Source organism: Aythya ferina (assembly GCF_964211825.1).
Source record: "Aythya ferina genome assembly, chromosome: 3".
NCBI classification, from domain to species: domain Eukaryota; kingdom Metazoa; phylum Chordata; class Aves; order Anseriformes; family Anatidae; genus Aythya; species Aythya ferina.
The window spans coordinates 35,888,375-35,915,956 of record NC_140298.1 but is presented as its reverse complement, the minus strand read 5'-3'; the positions used below and the strand labels follow the sequence as shown (position 1 = coordinate 35,915,956).

General features: G+C 40.8%; 1 protein-coding gene across 18 annotated transcripts in view; it reads left to right on the top strand.

The window, feature by feature from the left end:
- Nucleotides 1-382: 382 nt before the first annotated feature.
- The window catches only part of LRFN2 (leucine rich repeat and fibronectin type III domain containing 2), a 220,164-nt gene continuing 192,964 nt past the window's right edge, over nucleotides 383-27,582 (top strand). For 14 of the 18 annotated variants that reach the window (XR_014690652.1, XR_014690654.1, XR_014690655.1 and 11 more), the window contains exons 1-2: nucleotides 394-450; nucleotides 4,028-4,158. The gene's annotated coding sequence lies outside the window, so the exon portion shown is untranslated. Of the gene's footprint in view, nucleotides 451-2,707; nucleotides 2,806-4,027; nucleotides 4,159-8,499; nucleotides 8,606-8,728; nucleotides 10,269-27,582 lie in introns of those variants that run through there. The other 4 variants (XR_014690663.1, XM_084512292.1, XR_014690660.1 and 1 more) reach the window with 4 other exon arrangements.

Sequence of the window (27,582 nt, the reverse complement as noted above, 5' to 3'; positions counted from 1 at the left end):
GAGAATATGAATAATCACAGTGCAAAAGAGGCAATATTTTTTACCACTTTACTTGTGTTAGAAGAATATTGGGCATACTAATTAAGACGTTCTACAGAATAGTTATAAAACAACCCACTGCACTTAACAGCCTGTCTTATTGCAATATGTAGTGGGTCAGTCAGATAATAAACAAAGAAAGATCAATTGTAGCTGTTGGGAGTAGTAGATAGGAGTTATGTTCAGGCCTGGATAAAGTTTTAGGCAATGTCACTTTTCTAGGAATTTATTAGGCTAAGTTCCACATGTGAGTGCATTCATCAGCTTTACTGAAGTCTGCTGAGTTGTATCAGTGGAAGCCAATGAAAATTGAGGCCAGGAAATATAGTGAACCTTCAGCTCAACTACCTGTCTAACCATGGGGTCTCAGCATGTAGTGAATAGCTGGTGTCACGGTTCAGCAGGATGTCAGTGAGTAGTGCTTTAACTAACAGTTACATTTTTTTTTTTTTTTTTTTTCCCTCCGTGCAGTCAGAAGTGACGCAGTGATGTTTCTGCATTTGTCTTGACTTGTACACTTAGTAGATGTGGTTGAGGACATATGGAACAAGGTGATGAAGCAGTTGTTATTGTATGTCCATGCTAAGGAACTGTATTTGGAAGAAGAATTAGAATTGTTAAGGTTGGAAAAGACCTTCAAGATCATCTGGTCCAATCATCACCCTAATTGCTACAATCCCCCAAGTAAAAGTGGGAGAAAGGCTACTGTACTCTCTAGGAAAATGTATAAAAATTATAAGATGAATCAATTTATAGGAAGTGAAGAGTATCTGTCTTTACAGGTGAATATATGATGCTAACTCATAAGTCGTAAGTTTTTAAGGAAGTAATGCTCATTGTATTTCTACTAAAAATGAGCTCAGTTCCCTTATGTGACTTTAACTCCCTGGGGAGTGGAGTATGTTGGGGAGTAGGCTCAAGACTTTAAACTTAAAACTTATAATTTTTCTCAGGCCCAACCACCAAATGAGAGAGACCTCATTGATACTACTGAACGCATGAACACACTTAGAAGGACCCAGAGCATGGGCAATGAGTTTCAAACACAGCTGGTACCTGAAATACCAACATCATGTTCAGGACAGCAGTCTGAAAGTGTCTGGGCTTTGTTACCCCTGGGGCACCTGGGATGATTTATGCACCCCTTCAGTTAACAAAATTGCTGGAAATGGAACTGAAATATTTTTGGGTGTTCTGGACAGGCAGGATAGAGAAGGCATTTATTTTTCAGCTTAGTTCACACTGAAACTTTCTATTTTGACACTTTTTCTGCAGCTTTAGATTTACCTAATAAAATTGAGTGCAAAGTGGAAGGCAGCTGTTAGCTGCTCACTTACTGATCCAATTTACCAGCTGAATGAAGTTTTCTCTGGTCCTCTTCCCAAGGTAGGCTAGACAGAGACCACCTTATTCCTATAATACCTCCTCCTTTCCGTCTTTACCCCTTCTCTAAGTTGCGAGGGAATGGAAGTGTTATTTTTTGAAGAAGTAGAGGAGTAGGAAAACCTGTTATCATCCAGGTCATTTAAATTATTCATTAATCAGTATCTCTACCCCTCATTTTGCTATGTCCAGGTGCAGATTCTTATGCCTTTCTCACCAGTCAGTTAAAGGTTTGCAGCTGGGAGGTCCTGAGGAAGCCTTATACTCAAATTGTGTTGTGTGGGTGTTGTGGTTTAACCCAGCTGGCAGCTAAGCACCACTCAGCTGTTTGCTCTTGCCCCTGTGGGATAGGGGAGAGAATAAAATTAAAGTTTGTGGGTTGAGATCTTTCTTTAGGACAGAAAAGAAAGGAAAACTAATGACAATGATAATAGTACTACTAATAATAATGTGTACAAACCAAGTGATGCAAAATGTAATTGTTCACCATCTGCTGACTGATGCCCAGCTTGTTGCCCCACCCTGGGGGGGCTGGCACCTGACCAGCCACCCTATATTAATTGTTCAGCATGATGTCAGATGATGTGGGGTATCCCTTTGGACAGTTTGTGTCAGCTGTCCTGGTTCTGCCCCCTCCCATCTCCTGCTGCACCTGTAGCCTGCCTGCTGGCAGGGCAACACAAGGAGCTGAAAAGTCCTTGGCTTAGTGTAAGCATTGCTCTGCAACAACTAAAACAGTGTGGTATCAAAAATTAAATCAGTGTGGTATCAACATTCTTCTCATCCTAAATTCCAAACACAGCACCGTACTAGCTACTAGGAGGAAAATTAACTCTATTCTAGCCAAAACCAGGACAGTTGGAAGACCTCATCTCAAGCCATTTCAAAAATCTTTAATGGATAGCTTGTGTTTTTTGATGGCTTGATATTAGAAAGTGTCATTTCACAATGAAGTGTTGGATGACAACTCAGTCCTTCTTCATTCCTCCATACTCAAAAGACCTCGTAGAACATAATTGTAATTTCAACTGCATCCTGTTCCTGCTTCACAGGAACAAGCTGTTCACTTTCTTCCCTTGCCCAGTCTTGCTTCAGAGTTTCTGGTCATCAGTACTTCCCCCTTACTATGTCCTGCTATTGAAGCACAGCAGCAACTGAAAGATGAAAGGTGGCAAACTATGCTGAATACTTGAAATTAGGTTGTTTCTGGTTCCAGCCTAGAAAGTAAACAGGAATTATTCTCGAAGCAAGCCAGAACAATTGGTGAGAATATTCTCTCTTTCAGGTGACATTTATCAGGAGAAACTCCAGTCTATGGCACAACAGATAATTAAAGAAATCTTCTTTTAGAAAAAAAGAATTAAACTTGGAGTTGCTTGATGTGTGAGTAACTGTATATACTATCACAAGAAGGAGCTCATACCAAGGCCAGTATTTATGCAGCGAAGGAGGTGCTAAAGCAAAGAGCTAATGTATGAATCTGCTTTAAAATATGTAGGTGAAACCAACGTGTTTTCTCCCAACATTTAGTCTCTTGTTAGTGTTTATAATGCTCTGCTGACTTCAATAGCAAAAATTGAGCAAGATACCCAAGAAAGTAAACTATGAGACGAAACTATCAATAAGCTCAATAAGATTTACCTGAAAATCCCTCGTCCAAGACAATTTCTCCATGTAGGAGGGAGTCCAAAGGGAAGGCTTCACTATGCTACTTCAGTATTCTTCACTTGTACTAGTATTAAGGGATGAGGGCTTGCAATCTCTTTAAAATACCACCATTAAGAAATTAATTGTTGTCTGGATTTCTGAAGACATGCCTCCTAACGACCTTCCATTTTTCATTCATCAGGAAAGCAGATCTTTTGTTAATGTTGTCACTGCACTGCCATCGCTAAGTTTAGCCTTCAATTTATTCAGCTTCCAACCTCTTCTTTGCTGCATGTTCAGGTTTACTTCTGCCTTGGTGGTCAGAAAGGCATATTGTATTAAAAGTGGGATAGTTGTATTCAATCTGCCCTCTACACATGGTACTTAAGTGCAGGTTGATTCTGAACCTTTCCTTGACCAAGTTGCATGAAAATTTATCCATATGCCTCCAAGCTTTATAACTATCCAGTGTAGCTTAGACTTATTTTACCACCAAAGTCCAGATGTAATCTTAGAGAAGAAGTTGCAAATGGAACCAAATATCAATGTTACATAACTAAATCCTCGCTTTGAAACTTGCACTGCCACAAGAAGAAAGGGGTGGAAGAGTAGATAGGAAACAACCATATAGTAGCTTCTGTGCTCTCATTTCAAGTCTAAGTCTTGTTACTAGACAATACTAATGGTAGTCCAAGCTGAGATGGGCATCATCTTAATAGAGTTCTTAAGACCAGGTCATCAATAAGCTGAGTCTAGCAGGAAGTTGTGTCATTGTGATATCCTGTGAGCAAAGTAAAAAGTTCAGTAAACAATCTAAACCTACACAGTGCTGCTTATCCTTAGCAATTGCTGGATGACGATGTTTTTTTGAAAAGGCTTTTCCCAGTTCTCACAGTGAGCTTGTTTTGGATTCTTAATATGCACCTTGAAGTTTGAAGTGCCTGTTGTTTTGCAATAGGTGGCTTGGGACTGTCCTGCATGGCTTTTGCTTCTGCTGTGTTATCCAGCCTCAATTCTGCCTACTTCTTATCCTGCGTGTTTTGGAGCTGGAATCTGTCATCACTGGCCTCTGCTTGGTGTTTCCTTCAGGTAAGATCTGTATCCTGTCCAATTCATTGTGTGCCATTACCCATAGTGGAATGCCAAAACTTAATCCCTCCTCTTTCCATATATTTCATCTATCATGTTATCCCTCTTTTGAGAAAACCCTATTGAACCAATGAAGGGGTTATACTATACTCACAAATCTTCCACTTCTCAGCTTGCACTTGATAAATTGGGCTTGGCCATAGCTTGAGAGGCAGCTGACTGCCAAGTGCAAAATACCCATCCTAAAGGCAATGTCTAGGGTATGGAGTTAAAGGTGGCCAAAACCATAATTCATGCACAATCTTGAATGCTCCAGCTCTTGTAGCTGACTTCTACAATGCTGCCGGCTTGTTTAATAGTAAGTAGCTATCTCTCACTAAATCATTCTTTAGACATGGCAGCCTACTGGGTGATGGAGGACACTGTTAATGTATCTTTCTGGCAGCCGTGTAAGCATCCCAGTCAGGCTGATAGTGGACACTCAGACTTAGTTGATGTGCATACATATAACAGTAAATAAAATGTGCTCTGATAATCTTGCAGAAGGACAATCTGATCATTAGTGTGCATGACTCTAGGCATGACAAACAACTGTTTTGATCAAAAACAGCAAACTAGAAGATCCCAAAATATTGGGAGGGGCATGAAAACTTCTTTTTCTTGTGAATAGTTCTCATGTTTTGTATGGCTCATGGTTATTTAGCAAGGAGAAGAAATCTAACCCTACTCCAAGCCTCTTTCTGGGAGTCATTCATTTCTTTAAGTGAAGGTGATATTTTTTTCATTAAGCAGTCTGGGAAGATCCTTCTTTTATTTTTGTGATAGTTTAGATGGCAGGCCAGACCTCTTACAAAATAAATTGTAACCAATGAAACACTTACCTAGTGCCTAGCCATCCAAATCTTTTGTACGCTTTTCTTCAAGGCTTCTTGACACTAGGATTTGTAAATGGGGGAAAGCTTTTATGATAATCCTCAGTTTTAACCTTGCAAAGCCTCAACATCAAGCCTCTAGTTGTGCCAGGGGATGTTTGTTTGGATATTAGAACTTCCTTTACTAAAAGGGTTGTGAGTATTGGAACAGGCTGCCTTGGGATGTGGTTGCATCACCATCCCTGGAGGTCTTCAAGAAACATATCACAGAATCACAGAATTTCTAGGTTGGAAGAGACCTCAAGATCGAGTCCAACCTCTGACCTAATGCTAGCAGTCCCCACTAAACCATATCCCTAAGCTCTACATCTAAACGTCTTTTGAAGACTTCCAGGGATGGTGACTCCACCACTTCCCTGGGCAGCCCGTTCCAATGCCTCACGACCCTTTCAGTAAAGAAGTTCTTCCTAACATCTAACCTAAAACTCCCCTGGCTCAACTTAAGCCCATTCCCCCTCGTCCTGTCACCAGGCACGTGGGAGAACAGACCAACCCCCACCTCACTACAGCCTCCCTTGAGGTACCTATAGAGAGCAATAAGGTCGCCCCTGAGCCTCCTTTTCTCCAGGCTGAACAAGCCCAGCTCCCTCAGCCGCTCCTCGTAGGACTTGTTCTCCAGGCCCCTCACCAGCTTCGTCGCCCTTCTCTGGACTCGCTCAAGCACCTCGATGTCCTTCTTGTAGCGAGGGGCCCAAAACTGAACACAGTACTCGAGGTGCGGCCTCACCAGAGCTGAGTACAGGGGGACGATCACCTCCCTAGCCCTGCTGGTCACACTGTTCCTGATACAAGCCAGGATGCTGTTGGCCTTCTTGGCCACCTGAGCACACTGCTGGCTCATATTCAGCCGACTATCCACCATCACTCCCAGGTCCTTCTCTGCCTGGCAGCTCTCTAACCATTCCTCTCCCAGCCTGTAGCTCTGCTTGGGGTTATTGCGCCCCTGGTGCAGGACCTGGCACTTGGCCTTGTTGAACTTCAAGCAGTTGACCTCAGCCCATCGGTGCAGCCTATCCAGATCCTCCTGCAGAGCTTTCCTACCCTCGAGCAGATCGACACACGCACCTAACTTGGTGTCATCTGCAAACTTACTGAGGGTGCACTCAATGCCCTCGTCCAGATCATCAATGAAGATATTAAAGAGGACCGGCCCCAGCATTGAGCCCTGGGGAACACCACTAGTGACTGGCCTCCAACTGGACTTGGCTCCATTCACCACGACTCTTTGGGCCCAGCTATCCAGCCAGTTTCTAACCCAATGAAGCGTGCGCCAGTCCAAGCTACGAGCAGCCAGTTTCTTGAGGAGAATGCTGTGGGAGACGGTGTCAAAAGCCTTGCTGAAGTCATGTAGATGTAGAACTTAGTAGCATGGTTTAGTGGGGGACTTGTTAGTATTAGGTTGAAGGTTGGACTCAATGATCTTAGAGGTCTTTTCCAACACGAGTGATTCTAAGATCATTCCTCTCTTCACATGGTGGGCTATGAGGTTAAAAGCAGTCCACATTCCCTTCATGATGGAATTAAATACTCTCTTTTTCTGTTGGTTGCACTTGTTCAGAGTGGTATTGGTGGTACCAGCATGTGATCAGAGCAGTACCAGTGAATGTTGTGACAGATTACTGCATAGCTCTGCTGGCATAGTTTTCTACATGAAGTACTTCTGTAGCCTCTTGCAAGCACTCAAATTCTCAAGGCAATATAGAAAGTACATGAAATAGAGCAGGAAAAATGTATCCCTTCTGGCTTATTCAGTTATCTGAGCTAGATCGTAGTAGTTGGGCCATTCTTTCTTCTTTCAATTCTTTCATATGCATTTCCATGGGGGGGGAGGGGGGAGGGAGATACTCATGGTAGTAAAAAGGCCATGGCATTAAGAATGTAGGTTTTGTATGCCCAGTTCAGTAATGAGCTTGAAAGGAGCTTTTTGATTTCACAATCCAAACACTGGAATGTTTTTTTAGGTACAATTTCAGACTTCCCTGTGAGTGATAAATAGTTTAACTCAGCTCAACAGTTAGTTCATTTCACTGAAAACAAAACAGTAGGTCATGTGTAAATTGGTAGCTTTCGGAACACTTGTTTTCTCACATTAAGGTGCTTCACAGCATAACCTCATGTCTTATTTTAAGGTTTATTAAGAACTGTACTAGTACAGCATTCCCTTGCAGTCTCATGGGAATGTCTAGGTGAAATCCAATTCACGAGAACATCTTCAGTGAGTTGAGAACTTAATAGGTTGAATTTGACTGCAGATTTCTGGTCTGAAAGGAATTGTTATAGCTTAATAGATCATAATATTTATGAGCTGCTTGTGAGCCTATGCCTGTACATAGAAAAATCCAAGTCAAACATCTATTTAGTGGTGTATGGAGAAGCTCTGAATGTTCCAGAAACTTGCATTTAAAAAAGCCTTGATATTTGACACTATCCCAACTAATGCTTACTTGCTAAACTATATTGCCTTCCTGTGTAGGGAAACCAACAGTTCTAGTTACCCTGTTGCTTCAGTATTTTTCAGCTTCATGTACTTGCATATAGTTCTATCACATTCTTTATTTTTGAAACACTAACAACTGATAAGTTCTTAACTCTTATGTCTTTTACTTTTTATTAAAGTGTATGTGTGTGAAGGAATAGGACAGGGACGGACGAGCGATTGTGATTCTCAGATTCTTTTACTGTTATGCAACTGACTTAAGCACAAATTGTCCTGGCCTCACTGTACATGTTCTTATGAATTGTTTCTAGACTTACTAGGATCTTCAGGTGCACCATCACCATGAGAATTTATGAGGAGATTTTCCCTTTGTTTTTGAATATGTATATTTAAACAAAATATCTATGCCTTTAATCAATCAGGAAAAGTAAATATCTGGACAACCTAAAAGTTTACCTTTAATCACAATTGAAGGGAGAAAACAGATGGACAGCTAGGCCACATACAAAAGTATTGTGGGAATGCACCACAGAGTGAATTTTGTGACTAGGTTTTACTTTACCTTTTCTTTCCAGTCTTGTGAAAAAGATTTTAGACTACTGACTATTGTACTATTGTACTATCACATCAAAAGGCATAATTTGGGCCTATTAATCTTCTTTCTTTGCCCTAATCCTTCAGGTTTAGGGGAAGGATTGATATTCAGTTCTGTACACTGCTTTTCAAATCATTTTTCACCATTCTTAAAAGCTATTAGGTAGCATTCCCTATACTGCTCTGCTTCTCTCCAAGTCTGCAAAAATCACTGAGTCATCCTCTGAAGAGGCAATTTATTTGAAAACTTGCAGAATTTCTGGCATTTTGTCCAAATTCATCCTTTGTAAAAAAATCTTAAATTGTCAGTGGGTTGTACTTCAGGAGGGATCCTCCTAACAAATTAAGAGCTCTGCAACCATGTATCTTCATCACTAGTGTCCTACTGAGACCTGCGGGTAGTCACTAAAGCCAGTAAAACAAGAGCTGAATGATACCTGACAAGCAGCAAATCCTGGAGGTGCTGACTTGGGTGTTATACTAGGTAAGAGGTGGTCGGTCTTTTCCAGAAGCAAAAGCGCCACATGCACTTGCATTTTACTTTGTCATAATAGTTTGGCAGAATGTGAAACTTCACCTTGAGGTGAAAACACCATTGTTGTTTCAGGACAGAACCTGAGAACAAACGCAATCCCATCCCATCCCAAAGGAAATGCTGTGCTTCTGGCCTTTAAGCTTATTGACAGAGCTTTGCACTGAAAGCTAAGGAGGAATTGGTGCATGTAGTTCTGGGTAGGCTTGCCATGTTATTATCTGCTAAAGTGACTAACATCTGTCATCACATAGTCCCACAAGGAATAACATCCCAGACAGTGAACTCTGAACGAGAATGCCAAAGGCATCCTGGCACTGTTTGGTATTTTCTGCACTAGCAGTGAATAATACACCCCTAAATCTCACTTCTACCCAGTCTGGAAACAGAAATGGGCCTAGAACAGCTGACAGTTTTCAGACTTGTAATTTTGTCCCGAAGTAGTATTTATCTATTGAGATTTGAGATTGCTTTTAATATACCTGACATCATGCTCAGCTGAGACCTGTTAACTGGTTCTATTCAAGACAGTATTACCAATCTGTTTATCACAGAGCTGATACAAACTCCAAAGGTTATTTAGAATAATCAGTGTTTTTCCTTCAGCCTGCACAGGCTGGTGTGTAAGTTGTCAGGTAGAAGATTTGTGCTTCCAAAAAAGTTGAACCCAATCTTCTTGTAAAACTGTCAGGTTTTCCCCACAATAGCCTGGATTATGTGTGAGGGTGGTGTCTTCTAATTCAGGCAAATGGTCTGTCTACATCTCATGCTCTGTTCAGCAAGGATCTGGGAACCTGAGTCCTCAGTTCTTCCTATCACTGCTAGCATGTTTGCTGCACCAAGCACCGTTGCTTCAGGTTCTGGGCACTGGTGAGATACTAGGGGATGCTGGGTGTATGATTGGACTTGTTCTCCATTCTTCTAGCTGTTATTCCTAAAGTAGCTAGCTGATCCTCAAAACAGCATGTGATCAAGACTATGTGTGAGGTGGGTTAGTTTGTGGGGAGGAAAATGGACTTGTCAGTGCAAAGCGCTTTGCTTGCTTCCCTTAGTGATGCTTCAAGAGACTTCCTTTAGAACATACTTAATATATTAATGTAATAAAATAAACTAGATATAATATTTAATGCTAATTATTCAAACATTGCTATTCTAGGATGTCTCTTTAAGTCAACACTGATTTGTATACTCAGTGTGAGGATAGGACATCATCTCATCTTTGGTTTTGAAACAAAATGAACTTGCACAACTGTGTTCTGATGCTTATGTCTTACCATGATGAAGTATAAGCCCATAGTTGTGCTCAGTTCTGTTCTGTTGGATGCAAAACACTTGTCAGAAAATCCAGTGAAATTGTGGTAATGCACTGTTATTATACTTCTCTAAGAATGAGAGAGGGACTAAATTTAGAATATTATATTAGGATATAATTTTGAGCAAATCCATCTCATCTTTATTTGTAAGATCATCTTATTAATTTCAGCTGGAGGAAAAAAATCCTTTTTTACCCCAAAGGAATTATTTCAAAACATTTATATAGCATTGTAGCACTTACAGTGCTCTACATTGTTGAAATGCTTCTTACCTTGGTGAGTGGAGATAAGATAAATACATGGATGATGAGCCATTACTGACGAAAAAGGAGAGAATTGAAACAGATTAAGGAGATGTGGAGGAGCAGGAAGAGCACCAGGCTAAGAGCAAATCTGGGCTGAACCTAGAGGGAAGTTACCGCATAGCATTGAAGAAACTTGAATTATTTGTATGTGCCAACACTGAGGAAAAATGAGAGAGGATCAAGAAAGCAGTGTAAACAGAGGAAAGAGCAGATGTCTAATTAACCTAATATTTTTTTTAGAGCAAAGCCATTCCTAAATGCCCTTGCAGAAATGTGAGCCATTTGCCAGGAAGCACAGTTAAAATAATGTAGCAATGACATCTTTAGAGACAATAGAGGTCCAGTTATCTTCTCACATACACCCACCTAAATCAGTCGAAATCAGAATTGCATGCCATAGGGAGAACTGTGCAAGGAAGGAAAAGTGCTAGGTCTGCTCTGCTTAAGAATTACTTTCACTGCACAAAGATGATGATGATTATTATTATTATTTTATAGTCTCTGGTATGTGCAGATCCAGAGATCAGGAGGAGGAGTTCCCTTGTCTTGTACCCTGCCTGCTGTTGCAGAAGCCCTGTTTTATCACAAATGAGTTTATATCTCAGAGTAAGGATTTATTATAGGACACTTATATGTTGGAAAACTATAAAGTTTTATATAACAATTTTGGTATAGCTTGCATGGAAATTTACAGATCATAGTATAGGTTCTCAGGCTGTTATCATCCATGAAATTCACACACTAAATCCTGAACTCTTGCACACCTATTAAAGAGTACCTAAATATCAGATAACATTATCACCCTACACTGGCTGAGTACATGTTCAAGTATTTTGTTAAAGGCAGATTGTAAGAGATGAGCTGTTTGTACTACAAGTTTGTGTGAACAGCATTTAAAAAGTTGGTTGCATGCATGCAGTTGGCTGCCTGCCATTTGTCAATTGGATTTTGTTGGGTTGAGTTCCTTCAACACAGGGTTTTTTTTAACATAAAATCTCTGCTGTTCTGTGTACTTCCTTGGCACTGAAGTCAGTGAAATTAACAAAGCCCAAGGCATAAAAATGCCTGAAATCTTCATGGTACTATAGATGAAGACTTAATTTCTCCTTCCCACAGAGAAAATCTGTATGTGTTGACATATCAAGTTCTGCGAAAAGTTAGCCAAAGTGTTAGGCTTTTGTTTCCCTTAAGGTTAATAGCTCCAAGGGCTACTTTCTCAGATATTGATACCTTTCAAAGGTGTTAGGTGTCTTTTCTGGATTTTGTTGCCTTGGCTCAGAGATGTTATTTAGGGAAAGTGGAAGCAAAATGGTTAAACACTGAGATTGATTATTGGATTGACTGGGAAAAATAAACAATGTGTACATACCTTCAGCCACCCCTTACAAGAACATCTGTAAAATAAAGATAAGACAATTGTCTGAAGACATGGGACAGATTTATAACTGAAGCTAGTGGAGTAGTCCTCAGGTGGATCTAAGACTCACAGTTTGAGCATAGAAAACACTTGTATTAGAAAAACTATATTTAATAAAGCTCAGTTTCCCTAAAACACTACAAAACAAGGGTCAGTCTTAAAGCAGTACACCTGTATGAAGAGGCATTTTTCAAAAACATCAAGATGGGCTTAAGTATATATTACTATTTTTCTTTAGAAAAACACTCAATCCTTCAAAAATCTGTCATCTATTTTAAATAGCTCATTCTTTCCAGTAAAACATCTTGAAATGTCCAGTGTCAGAAAGAGATAATAAAAAGAAACACTTGCTGTATTTTTTCAGTTAGTTGGAAAGAAAAAAAATAACTCATTTAATGAAGATCTATGAAGAAAATCACAGGTTACTCAAAATATTATAGTGGTCTGTATACTTAAAGATTAAGGGTGTCAGACTTGGGTATTAACAGCGTGGTGTTCTTCCCCCACCTTACGGTAAGAATGTTCTTGTTGCATTGAAATTGCAAAAATATTACAGATTTAGCTTCTTTTCCATAGAAGATCAGATTAAGCATGTAATGACCTTTTCTGTGATCTGTCTTTTCTGCATGAACATAACACTGAGTATTAGGAGAAAAAAAACACCACCATATGGTCAGCTTGATTGAAAAATCCATTTTTTGCCTCTAAGATCTTTAGGTGATAAAAGTTTCTAGCAGATCTTTAACCCTGCATGTAGGGTGTTGCAGGTCTTCTGTGGTGGTTTTATTTTTAAAATATCTGCTAGATTTCCCTAACCATGTTCACAGTATGCTGTTAACATTATTGCTTAGGTAACTGAACTTTCTTCTGTACTCTTCTGTACTTGTCTAAAAGTAATAGTTATATCCAAAAGGTCTTTGAAAGAAAAAAGTAAACAGTGTGAACAACTACTGTTAGTAAATAACCAGTTTACAATTTGAAGAAATTATTAATCTAGTATTATTCAACGCTAAATGCTCCTGGATAGGATGCTGTCTCAGTAGGCTTCTTTGAGGCTGGGGACAGTCAGCAATGCAGGATGGTCAAGGATAAAACTCTTTATGAATATGGTTGACATGACAGTGTGATGTGTGTCAATAGAAGTGGCCTTTCATAAATGCATATATGACAGGTCTTGCATTCCCTGTTTCCTTCCTGCCCTGCATGAGAAAGTGCAGGGTTCTGGGAGATATCTTGAACACTGCCCTCAAGAGGTGCCACTATACTTTGATTACTATATTGGGTTTCTCAAGTATTAACCCAGGAAGATGTACTTCTACATTTGTGGAAGGTAAACCTTGTACCAAAAGTTTCTCTTTCGAACTATGCAAACTGTTTGAAGGAGATGGGAAGAACCTTTTTTTTTTTTTTTTTTCTTCTATAAAAGATAGGTAATGTCACTCCACACAGTTCATTGCATCTGTCCTAAAGCAAGGATAGATGTGACTAGGTGTTTTAATTGCTGAGTCAAAAGCAACCCAGGCTTACTTCCCTTGGCTACTACCACTTTTCTGCCCTCTTGCTGTTTGAGTTGCATTAAACCAAGGTGTGAAGAAAAAATCATGATCTGACCTACCTGCTTCCCTGCACCTAGGGGATTGCAACAGAAGGCTTCCATATCAGGATCTAAAAAGAGCTGAAGAGAAACTGAATTTATGGAAAGAATGTCTGCCTCATTAGGGATGAAGGAAGAGCTCATTTATCTGAAAGGTATAGTGCTGGAGCAGGTATCATGTGCAGGAGGGGGAAATGTTTAGCTGGAGCAAAATGTATTGCTGCAGAAGGAAAAGAGGAGAAACAGTTCTCAAAGAACATAGAAAGACCAGGAACCTTTCTACCTTCTGCAGAGAAACTGTCTTAAAGACAGAACAAATATTTATTAAAGCTTTGTGGTTCTTTTTGACTTCATCTCTGGCTGAATAAATATGGACCATCTGCCAACAGATATTAAGCACCTACCACTCCCTAAGTGTTTTCTTGCCTTCATTTCTTGCATCTGCCCATTTTGCCAGTGAGTCTGTAGTATGTGCTGCTAGCTGGCAGTGTTTGACAGTTCCTTTCATATTAGAGACAAGATGAAGAAGAAATAAGTCTTCTGTACATCTCTGTTCATCTGATGTCACTGCTTAGAAACCAAAGCATTTGGCAGATGTGGCTGGAAAAATGCTATATCCTGACAGTTTCCAACCATTATTCCTACCATTCTTGCAATTGTCTTGGTTAATGCTTTCCATATATCTTGGGGAACATAGCATATACCTTAATTTCTGGGGAGACTCATAACTATGATCTCTGAATGCTGAGCAGTCAGTCAACTATGTTAGGGGAACCCAAGAGCCATCTTGAAGTCCATTTTATATCTGGCACCTGTTTTTACAGTGCTTTATTGTGTAGTTTTCTGGTGTTTTTCTTTAAAAATCAGTGCTACTTGTTAAGGCGAAGTGAAGAGATCTTGATCAAAAGCTCCTTGGTATCTTGTTGTCGTGGTTCCGCTTGAGTGGGCAGCCGAGCTCCACCACAGCCGCTCTCTCACTCCCCCTCCTCAAAGAGGAATGGGGAGAAAATATGTGAAAAGGGCTCAAGGATTGAGATAAGGACGAGAAAATCACGCAATAATTATTGTAACGGGCAAAACAGACTCGGCATAAGGAGAACCCCGCGGGAACGGGGTTAAGCTGAGGCAGGGGAAATTTAGGCTGGACGTCAGGAGGGGGTTCTTCACAGAGAGGGTGGTTGCACACTGGAACAGGCTCCCCAGGGAAGTGGTCACTGCACCGAGACTGTCTGAATTTAAGAAGAGATTGGACTGTGAACTTAGGCACATGGTCTGAACTTTTGGGTAGACCTGTGCGGTGTCGAGAGTTGGACTTGATGATCCTTAAGGGTCCCTTCCAACTCAGGATATTCTATGATTCTATGATTCTATGAGATAGTAAGATTTATTGCCTATTACTAACAAGCTAGAGAAGTGAGAAAACGAAGGAAAAAGCAAACCAAAAGCACCTTCCCCCCCATCCACCCTCTTCCACCTCCTCCCCCCGAGCGGCGCAGGGGAACGGGGGAATGGGGGTTATGGTCAGTCTACAGCACTTCTTCTCTGCCGCTCCTTCTCGGTCACTCTCGTCCCCTGTGCTGTGGGGTCCCACCCACGGGATGCAGTCCTTGATGAACTGATCCGGCGTGGGCTTCCCACAGGCAGCAGCTCTTCCAGAACTGCTCCAGATATGGGTCTGTACCACGGGGTCCATCCCTCAGGAGAAAACTGCTCCAACCTGGCTCCCCTATGGGCAGCAGCTCCTGCCAGATCACCTGCTCCTGCGTGGGCTCCTCTCCACGGGCTACGGGTCCGGCCCAGAATCTGCTCCGGCAGGGGTCTTCCACAGGCGGCAGCCTCCGTCGGTGCAGGGCCACCTGCTCCACCGTGGTCTCCTCCACGGGCTGCAGCATGGAACCCTGCTCCACCGTGGTACTCCATGGGCTGCAGGGGGACATCCTGCTTCACCATGGTCCTCACCACAGGCCACAGGGGACTTCTGCTCCGGCGCCTGGAGCACCTCTCCCCCTCCTTCTACACTGACCTTGGTGCAAAGCTGTTCTCTCACTCCCTTGACTCTCCCGGCTGCTGTGTGGCGCAGCGTTTTTTCCCTGTCTTAAATATGCTCTCACGGAGGCGCAAACAACATCGCTTATTGGCTCGGATCTGGAAAACAATGGGGCCCTTCCCAAACATGGGGCAGCTTCTAGATCTTTCTCACAGAAACCACCCCTATAGCCCCCTGCTACCAAAACCTTGCCACGTAAACCCACTACACTTGTCTGTACGGTGACTGCAGATTCAATGGTCTAGGTGAAGAATCAGAATAATCTAGAGAATTATTGAAGGAGAAAAGAACTAAATTGTGTTAGTGTGACCAAAAGGTATTACATTGAGTGGTATTTAACTGAAATATGTCAAATGAATGTTGGGTGCCTGTAGACCTTGCCATGCATTCATTCCTTGGGAAGTTTTAACACAGGCACAGTTTTGATGAAGCAACGAGTGGACAAGTTTCCAGAGGCAATTCAAACAGGCTCATCTTAAGGGTAGTCACAGTAAACCTTGTGAGGCCACTCCAAAAATGAATCTGATCTCATTTGTTCAGGTTACTTTTAGGAAAAATCAGGGTCATTGTGTGGGAGAAAATTGTGTTACTGTTGCTATGCAAATCTTTTTCTAGTATCTTCAATACGTTACCATATCTTATCTGAAATATTTAAAACATTAACTTCTAAAGAAAATTAAAACCTGAGAGGCATTTTGAGAGAAGAGAAACAGCTACATGGCTTTTTTTTTTTTTTTTAGAAGTAGCTTTTTGTGCAAGCATGTTTAAATTAAAAATAAAAAACTTTGGTAATTACTTTAGTAAAACTTAAATGTAAATATTCAACATCACTCAAATACCTCAAACAATGTTCTATTGGGAAACAAATTATATAAGACTTGCTCTGCTAACAGGTCTTAAATGCTTATTTTGATCAGCTTGGGATCCCTGATGTAGTTAAACACAGAAAAATCCTATAGCTGATAGTGGACTTGTAGAACGTAAAGACGAGTTGAAGTGACTTGAGGTTGACAGGGTAAATTCTGCTTGAATAGTTCACAGGTGGCTGTGGGGCCAGAGTCTTTCATGCTTCTGTAAGTTTGTGCCTGAATAGGTCAGGTAAATATGAAGTTTCGAGGCATTCTTCCACTCACCAGGGCATGACAAGTAATAGGAACATCATACCGTAGCTGCAACTTTCAGTTTAAAGATAGCTAGATTTGTGACAGTGATAGTTAGCTTGTGTTGTCGTTGATCTTGTTGGCTGAACAAAGTGGGAGTCTCAGAGCTGGAGTTAGAAGTGCCCTCTGTATTTGAAGTACTTCTGCAGAGCTTTTGGACTGCTGTTGGGAGTATTTTGCATTGGGACTGAGAAGCATCCATGCACTGAGGAGTCATGTAGTAACAGATGTTGTACATGTGTAAAAGATGCTAGTGAAGAGGGTACACTGAAGGACTGGGCTTTTCCTGATATTTTTTCTGCATTATGCTTAGGCTAAAGGAGCTGCTGCTTTAAAGATGTGAAGTTTTCATGAGCATCTGTTGCCACTAACAATCCTATTCCAATATACTCTTCAGAATTAGGATCAAGTGGAGGTGATAGGGGAGCACTGGTGAATTCAGCAGACCTTATCCAATAGCTGAGCCTGGCCGAGACTCCAACTGTCAGTTTTGTCCTTTGGTCTGGAGCTGACTCTTGCCGAGCTGCTCTTTCCAGCATGCAAGACCTGACAGCTATATTTTTTCCCTTTGCACATAGGCTCCTGCTTGTTCTCTCACCTGGCACTGCCTTTCCTTTGTGTAGACAGACATGAAGGATGAGGGGTACAGGTGAACAATTACCTACAGTGCAGAGGAAGAAGAGCTGCTAACTGGAAAACATAGCATAAAGAAAAGTAAAATTCTGCTTTTATACTTCAGAGAGAGGCTGGTGTTCTATAGTGTCTTAGTAATTGTACAGCAAACGGTCCTAGATGCGATGCATGTGGTACCTGTAAATCTCAGGAACCTGTTGCTTTTGAGGATTGCTTTGAAACTTAAATTTATCTTTATTGCAGTGCAGTTTATTGAAGGCTGTAGTTGTAGGCTGGGGTCTGGCCCTGCATGCTCCTCAGAGGATGTCTGTGGTTTTAGAGGGCTTTCCCTTCCAATGGAATTTGGCAGCATTTGTGCCTTCAGCCAGAGAGTACTGGCTAGAAAGGCTTTGCTGCCATTCACTCATAATGTCTAATTACTGGCAGTGAACTGACTGCTCAGTCATGGGCAGCTGTGTGCAGGGCTTCCAGGACATGCTAAGCTGCCAAATGGCTTCTGTGGCTGTATAAACTGTTCCTCACAAGCAGCTATCAGAGTAAAGGAAAATAATGTTGAGGTACAAGCAAGTGAAAACAGACCCTGGTTAAATAAAATATTGCTTATACTGCAACACTAAACATTTCATAGGAAAAGAGTATGTGTTGTGTAAGTCCAGGTGTCCCAGTGGATTTTCTTCAACACTGGGCATCACTGGGAGTTTTATTAGAGTTGTGAAAAATCATGGTGGCATCCTGCACCTCCTGTGCTTTTGTCACCTTCTAGAGACCAACTTAAGGCTGAAAGCCACACACCTTGTCCTTTACAATTATTTCCCTGCTTTCTTAAACATACCTCTGTAAAAGGCAGCTGTTATAATTTGGGGTATTTTTGCTATGCATAACTTTCTCCTTTGAATTTAGAATCTTGGCATGTTAGCAATGAGTTCCTCAAGCTGATCTCACACTCCCTGAATGGTTCTTTCTCCTTTCCCACCTTTTATCTTCCTTTGTTCTGTGAAACAGGGGGACCAGATGCTCACATTTTTTTTGTTCAGGTTGTACACAATTCTGTAAACTCATTCCTCTCTTCACTGCTTCATTTCCCAGTCCAGGTCTCTTCTACTTTTTATTGGATTATAGCTTTTTTTTTTTTTCTAAGCAATTGCTCACTGTTAGCACTATTGAGTCTCTTTCAGTTGAGAGATCTTATTTGGATGACATGGCCATCACAGTTTGCTAGGGAAGACCATGTTGTTACTTGTTTTTATATTCCTTATCTAATGGAGACTTGATAGCTTGTACAAGATAAACAAAAGTTCAAAATTGGATGTGACCCAGAAAGCTGGATCTAAGTACCTCTAAGCTTCCAGGGAGACTTGGATCCAGATTAGAAGTCTTTTGGCTCACGTTTGGAGTGTAGTCAGCAGTTACTTCTATGACTGCTGAACTCAAGCAAAAATTTAGCATGGGGTTATGTATGGCTACTTTAATCTGCTTTGGAAAAATGTCTGTTCCTATACTAGCCAAAGGCTGAAGAATTGAAAAGGTAACCTAAAGCCACCTCTAGCTCCTTAGCCCTTACACAGAATTATTCTTTATGCAGTAGAAGGAGAATCCATTTGTTTTTCTTGTGTGCTTACCTCCTTGCACTGTCTATATTTACTGTGTCTTGCCAGTTCTCTTGATTTCTAAGTGCTGGAGATAGAGGTCTGTAAAAAAAAAAAAAAAAAAAAAAAATCCCTCAGTATCTGCACCAAGACTCCTGTGAAGAAACATCCTATTTCCTAGGCTTTATCATCAAGTGGAAGTGAAGTGATGAAGAGAAGGAAATATTCAGATCTGGACTTTTTTTTTTTTTTTTTAACCAAAAAAAAAAAAAAAAAACTAAAAGCATTTGAAAGAACCATCTCTCAGCTGGATTGCTACACCTCCAAAGCAAGATATGCCAAAGGAAATGACAAGGCTGGATGGGTGAGAAATGCAGGATATTGAAGATAGAAGCTTGAGCAGGTTACTGAAAAACACTTACTCCTTATTAGCTTCTGTTGAAGCCCGCTACATATACAGTTTTTCCATTAGTCACACTAACACCACACCACTGGTTATGGGGTTGTTTCATTTGTCTTTTAGTAGAACTTTGCTTTTTCTTTGTCTTAGTGGAATTGCACAAAGTTATGGAGTAAAGTCAGGAGCAGAACCTGGAAATCCTGCTTCCCAGTCCCTTACAGCATTCACTTCAAGACCTTGAAATGTAATCCTGAGGGTAACTTGCAGTCAAGAGAAGTTTGAAACTTCTACTTAATAGCATGCCTGAGCATGATTAGAATGTAATCCTTAAAAACATTTTATACATGATAAATATAAATTTTCTAGGTCACAGATATGGATAAATTAATGTTCAATTTTCAGTATGGGAAAGCATGTTCATCTTTGGAACTGGTGACCATAAAAATTGAGATAAACGACAGAGGATTAAATTAACAGACAGGATTAGACATTTAGTGCACTTCATCATTGCCCTATGGAGCACAAGTTGAACTACTAGTTTTAAACCATATTCACTGCAGGTGGATTTCTGTTTTTGGTTAGTTCCCAATTTACTACTGGTTCTGTGTCAATACATTGACAGATAACCTGCATGTAGATGTTTATATATTGAAGACTTTGAATATTTTTGGACTACTTTGGTTGTTAGATATTTTACTTTGCTGTTGCTTGTTAGCTCTGTTGCCTGAGTGATTAACAAGAGATTGAAGTGAAAAGTAAACAGTGAATTGCAGGTAAGAACTTGCAGATGAATCAAGAGATGAGTTTGAGAATTCATGAAGCAAAGGAAGGAAGAAACATTTTTATGGATACTGGAATACTTATAAATTGGTACCTTATAAGATCTGATGATACACAAAGTTGTGTATTTGCTGTTTAAAGAATGATCTCTCAACTCTCATGCCTGAAGCCTGGTATTGCATATTGTTTAAACTGAAGAATGTTTTCCTATCTCATTCCTTCTGCCTTCTGTGCTTCTTAAAGAAACATTGCAGCAGCAGGTTCTTTGAATTAATTCAACATTGCTTTCCAGATTTAGGATTGTGTACAGCAGCATCCACGTTGCCAACCAGTACTTCTGTGTTTAACAAACATTTAAAGTGGTATTTTTTCTTAACCTCACTTAGCATTTGCCTGCAACTTGGAATTTAGTAATTAGGATCTATTTGTGAATCACGTTTTATAGTTTTACTGTCCTGACCTAAAGCAGATAGGGACTTGGTGTCTCCAAAACAGATGCATGGATTTAGTCAGTATTTCAGATATAGTTGTATTTCATCACTTCTAGTCAAACTTCCTAAAATATCTCCTTTGCTTTTATCCTATATTAACTAAAATGAATGACTGCATGCAGCTTGTACTCCTCAAATGTGTTTGAGGACATTTGCAATATTAACACTATTACGCTCATACTACAGGATATGGCTTACTACTGGAAAGACCAGCTAGGAATAGGATGTATGTTACTCAGTGGTTGTTTTCACTGATCATAGATGACCCTTTTGTATTTAATGTTTATAAGTCACAAAATTATAACTTATTCTTCTTTCTCTGAATTAGCTATCCCAAACATAAGTAGTGGTGTCTGGAGGGAAATAAGTGTATGCTAGTAAATGCACATGCATACTTCTAAGGGGAGGAATTTAGCAGTGCTGGGTGGCTTGTTTGTACCACATGGCCTTAATCTAAAGTACCTCTGACTAATACCTTTTCTCTGTAGGAACAGTTCTGACAGACTATCCCTTGTCAGGGTTATGAACGTGTCCCAAGTGTGAAATGCAGAAATAAGTATTCTGCTTCAGGTACCTCATTGTGGTATTAACTAAACACATCTCAGTCTTGAGATTTCTGCTTATAATTCTGCATGGTATGTATTATGCAATTTTTCTTAAGGATGGAGGGAGGACCTAAGACACTATTAAGACGAGAATTGATAATGAAATTTAATAGTGTTGCTGGGGTGAGGTGGTGGGCCTATGGGCTGCTGCAGGGAAAGTTAACGTTCCAGCCAGACCCAGTATAGGAGAGAAGAGCTGCTCTGTTCTGAAAACACTTTCTCCAGTTTATTGTTGAGGCATGTCAAATAACTGCAGTTTTGGAGAAATTGCCTCCACTCTGTGATAGCTTTTCAGCGAATAAACAGGTTTTTATTCTCCAGAGCTGAGTACTTTATGCCAACCCTATATTCCCATAGGAATTCATATTCATCTTTTTTATTCTTTCCTTAGTGCTGGAGAGAGTGATTTTCTTGATTGTCACATTTGTGTGAATGAATTTGTTCTGAGTTAAGTTTCTTAAACTGGCCATGAATGCTATCAAGCTGGGTCCATTAATGACAAATTACACATTACTGTTGTCTTGTGAATTTGCCAGTTGCTAGTGACACATCAATCACTACCAGGTATTATGAGTACTATGCAATTTAATGTTTTAGGGTTTGGCTAAGTGTCAGGACAAGGGTAGCATTGGCAACTTGAGGAGGAATGTAGTTGTGTGTACGCAGTGGTACAGTAGGTAATGGTGCTTCCAGTATCTAATCTTTTGTGCATCTGTTTGGCAAATTGAGAGACTATTGTTATGCAAATACAGCCTCTGATTATTCCATTAAAAGATTGTTCATTTGAAATGGAACAAAATTCATCCAAAAAGAGATTTGTAAAGCATTCTGCTTGTTACTTTGGGGAGGAAGAAGAGGGAAGAAACTGCAAACCTGGAATATTGGCAAGCACTCTGAGATCTCAGCGGAAAGGGAAGTTGCTGATGTGACAGGGCAAAAGATGTCCATTTTTATACAGAGCTGATATGGTACAGACAATAACATCTGATGTTGCTTGAGTGTGCCAGTGGAGGAGATGGTATGCCAAGGAAATGTAATGCTATCCCTCGTGGAATATTCAACAGCAGATGTGTACACATTCCTTGCAAAGATGAACTTTCTGAAGCTTGGCAGTTGGTACTAAGTAATCTCCTCTGCCTGTCAAGAAATTTTTTCTAGGTCTGGAAATCACTCTGTACTTATTTAGTACCTGTAGGAAGCAGTTTGGTAATATCTCTTGACACAGATTGACCGAAGATGATTAAAATGAACTCAGTTAAAATGTCTGTGGTAAGTTGCAATATTTTAGAGAAACACTTTTTTTTTTTTAAAAAAAAAAAAAAAAGTGCCTACAAGTAGGTATCCTTTTTCTATTTTTCTTCCTCTGTCCAGTGGCAATCTAAAGCAAAACTCATTTTACTAATTATTGAAAATTGGATGAAATATTGTAGAAACCTTATTAGTTTATATTCAATATGGGCTTTCAGTAGGGTATGGTCAACACTGTTTCTTTGTTAGTATGGAATAGCCTCCCTTGGACTAGAGTTTGTCTTCACTGTCCATGTGATTTGTATTATCAGTATGATGAGGAAAGATGAAGGTGTTTCTTCATTATTACAGTTAATGTGTTTCATATTGTTATTTTATTTAAATATTAAGTACTTCTAATGGTGGAATTTCACATTCTTTTAATTTCAAAGTTTAAACCTTGAGGACTTCTAAATAAACTTGACCAAAGACTTGCATTTTTTACTCAGTGGAAAGCAACTTTTCAACTAAAAACTTGTACAGAATGTCTTTTAAAAAAAAAAAAAAAGCAGACCTCCAGTTTCCTGTTCCACACACCTTTTGGAGTTCTTTGGTTTAGTGAAAACTCAACACATTCAAATTACATAGTGCATTATAATGGGAAGACCAATATAGGCAGTTAAATATCATTTCCTCTAAATGAGTGTTTTCTAAGCCTGATATTCTGAGGGATGAAGCCTTATATTATTTCAGAACTCAAGTTAACAAATTTAAATGTATATCTGAAGACTGTTCCATGCTATGGATCTATATACCTTAATATAGTAGCTCTATATAGATATAACGAACTATATAGGTGGGAAGTTCCCTGTAATTGGAACTCTAGTCCTTCTCAGAAACATCTCAAGCTCAAGGTCTTCATGATAGCCTGGGGCAGAAATTCTCAGCTTCTATATATATGTTGTGGCAAAAATAAAATCACTTCTTTGTCTGAATATTCTACTTCATGGTGGCTCCTCCCGTACTGTAACAGGGTGGGACTCCAGTTTTTCTTCTATGTTGATTTTATACAAGTCATCCAAATATGTTGTTTTTCTCTTTAGGTGAATATAGATTTTGACAATATAATTGTTTTTGAACATCAGATTCATTTTTGCTACCTCTTTTCCTGCCTTTCTCCCTCAAAAAAAAAAAAAAAAAACCTTCAGATTGTTCTGTTTTCCTGTTGCTGTAGATAAAGCCTTACTGTAGCCTTTCTTTCACTTTCCTTGCAGTATCTTAACCAAGTGCCATTTGCTCAGCTAGTACAATTATCCTTGCCACTAGATTCTCTTCTGCCTGTTGCTGTGCATTTCAAGCAGTTGCATTGACATTATTGCATATTCATCTAGGTAAAATGCATTAGTTGACTCGGTCCCAGGGGCACTATAACATCCCTGTCTCTGGACAGCAGAATTATCTACTAGGAGCAATCAAAGAATTGAGTACATTATCTCTTCCAGCTTGACTTTCCAGTCTTATGCATTGAGCACTTTTTATTCCACACATCAGATATCCATAAGACAATTCACAAAACTGTTCCTCAGTGGCTTGGGGCTTCACCAATTAGCTGCCTTACCACAGAAGGCACTCCAGAGTCACACCTATTGCAGGTATGAAAAAGCTGTTTGGAACCAGTTGGAAAGAGAAAAGCATAAAGTTCACTAGCTGAAAAGCCTTTTTGTGTAGGAGCAGGGAATTCAGTCTGTGGAGAGCTCCAAAGCTCTCCTATGGTGTTCACTTTCAGAAATACCTTAACTTTAATACTACAGGGCACGGGTGTGGTATGTGTTTGCTACAAAATGAGTGACTGTATTACCTGCTAAGTAGTTCAGCAAGAACTGTGTGTTCCTGTCAAAATGGCTAGAAATAGAGAACTTCAGAGAAAGTTTGGAAAAAGTGGGGCTAAAGTCCTGTAAAATCCACTTTTCCAAGGATACATAATGTCATTGTGTGTGTGCTGGTAGGATGAATGACCTTTGAGCACAAATTGTTAAATTTCAGAAGATTTTTCCTTAAAAACTGATGGAGTGAAAAGGCTTCACTGGTCATCAGGGAGCAGCATTTGGGAAGGAATCTGGTCTCTGTTGTAGACCACTAGCCAAACATAAATGGCTAGGCCATACCATTTAGCAAAAGCAAATACAAAAGATAAACAGTATAAAGCCTGGAAGACATGAGGAATAAAGTGATCAGTACTAGCAGAAACTCACCAGAGGTTATGGTAGTTTTCAGAGATGCATAGAGATACATATACTGTGTGCTAAATAGTTAAATAAACTAGTTAAATAGTTACTGTGTGACAATAGTTAAAACTCATGTCCCTGTATTTGTTTCTTTACACAATTACTTTCAATTGGGCTGAAGGAAACTATTGTCCATTTTCAACATCTTGGTATGCGTGGGTGTATATTGGCATTCTGCATTTTTTTATGCTTGATCAATAGGAAGATCGAGATTAAAAATAGTGCATTATGTGCACTGATAAACAAAAGGGTTTGAAAACAGTGAGTAGTTGCATATGGTGGCTTTGTTACAGATTTTAAAGGTATTTCCTTAGATCTTTCACAACTCATTTGTCACGGAGGAAAAAATGCAGAATAATTAAAACTGCTAGAAAAGTTATCTTTATTTTGATGTGTATTTGTTGCTCAAAACTAAATCACAATGATAGCGCTATTTCACAGAAATATTTATTAAAGTTTCCAATGTCAATTTGTATAAAAACATCCAATATTGATAATTTTAATATAAATTTTTCTTTAAAGGAAAAAAGTACATAAAAATGCTGCCTGCTGAAAATAGCAATTATAAAAGATCAATGACTTAAGATAAGTAATTTTAATAGAAATTAGATGGGTGGAAACATCAGGGGAATTCTGACTCCATTACCCAAATAGTGCTCTTCTCTGTGCATTACTGCTGGGCAGTGGAGCATGGAGAAATGCTGACAGTCAGAGGCAAGTGAACTGTCTTTGAATGATGGCTGGCTGGGGCTTGCCACAGCTGGTCTAGGACTCCTAATGGCCCTGTGATGACAGCCTCTGGAGGGAACCAGGGACTGAGTGTGCCATGAGTGAACCTCATCTGACTGGAGGTGAGTCCCCCCTGCCATGTGGGATTGTGACACTCTGCCACTGCCCCAGCTGCACAGCACTTGTCACGGTGATCTACAGTGCTGTAAATCACCTGCTGCTTGGCCGAACTCCGTTTAAATCTATGCAGCAATGTTAAACTCTTTGGACGAAGGCTGTAGTGTCCAGGAAGCCACTACAGACTCCCTGAAGCAATGGGCTCCCGGGCAGATGTGTGCTGCAGCAGGGGGAGCTGATGGCAACGCCCGAAGGGCTTCCTGCATGGAGGCAGCCAGCAGCCCTCGTGGGAGCGCAGTTGGCGAGGCTGGGGTGGAGCGGGGAGCTGCGGCAGTTCACGTACTGAGGCAGCCCCCACGGAGCGCCAGCGGCCTGCAGCTAGGCGGGCAGGGCACGTAGATGGATGGGAGGTGGCCCCTCCGTACCAGTAGTGACAAGGAGCAGGCTGGTACTGAAGCAAAGATGGTGCCCATGTGCTGGGCTGAGACCAAAAGGCAGATGGAGAGGCCATGTCCCTCACGTCCTTCCTTTGGCAGATGCCTACAAGCAGGCAGAGCCCCTGAGGACTGAAAGAGCTTCCCAGGCCCCTAGTTGTGGGGAACTCCAGAATCTGGATGGCCCCCCAGGGTCCAAAGGCAGAATTTGGTGTTGTGGGTGCAAGTGTGCCCAGCTGGGTGAGCTTTTTTGAGCAAGTTGCTGTCTTGTGAGGGGGAGCTCAACAGGCTGTGAAACATTCAGGAATCTGAGCGAAAGGTCAGTGAGTGGTATCAAGCGCTGGCACAGGCTGAGCAACACCCCTGCTTTCAGTCTTCTGAAGGGACTAGTAAGGCAGCCTCCAACCCTGAATTCACACAATTGATGGACTTGCAAGACAGAAGCAAAAAGCCGAACACTCGTCTCTGCTCAGACCAGGAGGAGGAATCTCGAGGAATCTCCCCATTGCCCCTGGAAGGGCCCCTACGCAATAGGTATGATACTCTATGATACTCTGGGGCTCAAAAAGGGAGAGAATAATAACAGTGGTAATGGTCAAGCCCCAAAAAAGGGCTGCAGGACAAAGGTGGACCAGCAAACCACACATATAAGAAACAGTGCCACAAAAAAAAAAAAGCATGAAGGGTGTTGGTAATTGGAGATTCCTTTCTGAGAGGCAAGGCACTGAAGTGCCCATTTGCTGCCTAGATGATCTTTCTGTGAGAGGTTTGCTGCTTGCCTGGGGCCTGTATTCATGATGTTACAAAGAGGCTACCGATCTTGATTAAAGCACACAACTACCACCCATTCCTACTCTTTCATGTAGGGACAAAGGTTGCAACAAGGAAACTACTAAACATCAAAAGAAAGGGATTTTATTTCCATTGAAAAGATGTTGAAAGGATCAGGAGTGCAAGTAGTGTTCTCTTCAATCCTTCCAGTTGGATACTGGGACCCAAGGAGGAGGCAACGTACAAATCAAGTGAATTATTGCCTGCATAGCTGGGGCCATGCTCAGGGTTTTGGGTTATATGATCTCTGGTGTTTTTCTGAGATACCAGGAATGCTGATGCCAGATGGGACACACCTGATGAAGTGGGGCAAGAGTGTCCTTGGCAGCAAGTTGGCAGGACTCATTAGTACAGCTTTAAACTAGACTCTGTGGGGGAAGTGGATGTACCTGTAAGAGACACAAAAGAACCAGTGGATGACAATACTCTAGAAAACAATGGGGAAACACCTGTTAAACATCTCATGGGAATTGGGAATGATTCCTCTATAAAGGTGATGCGGCCCATAGCCCAGCTGAAGTGCCTCTACATCAACGCATGCAGCATGGGAAATAAGCAGGAGGAGTTGGAAGCCATGGTGCAATTAGAAAACTATCATCTCATTGCTGTCACAGAGATGTGGTAGGATGAATCACACAACTGGATCACTGGAATGGAGGGCTACAAGCTTTACAGGAGAGAGAGGCAGGGAAGGAAGGGTGGAGGTGTTGCCCTCTATGTTAAGGAGCAGATTGTAAAGAGTTGCTGCTGAGAAACAGCTACAAGCCTTTGGGTAAAAATTAAGCATGAGACCTACAAAGGGCACCTTGTGGTTGAGGTCTACTACAGGCTGCCTGAACAAAGGGAGCCCTTTGATGAAGTCTTCTGGCTACAACTACAAGCATCATCATCCTCATGGGCTCTCATCCTTCTGGGGGATTTCAATCAAGTGGATGTCTGCTAGGAAAGCTACATGGCAGGCAGTGAGCAATTCAG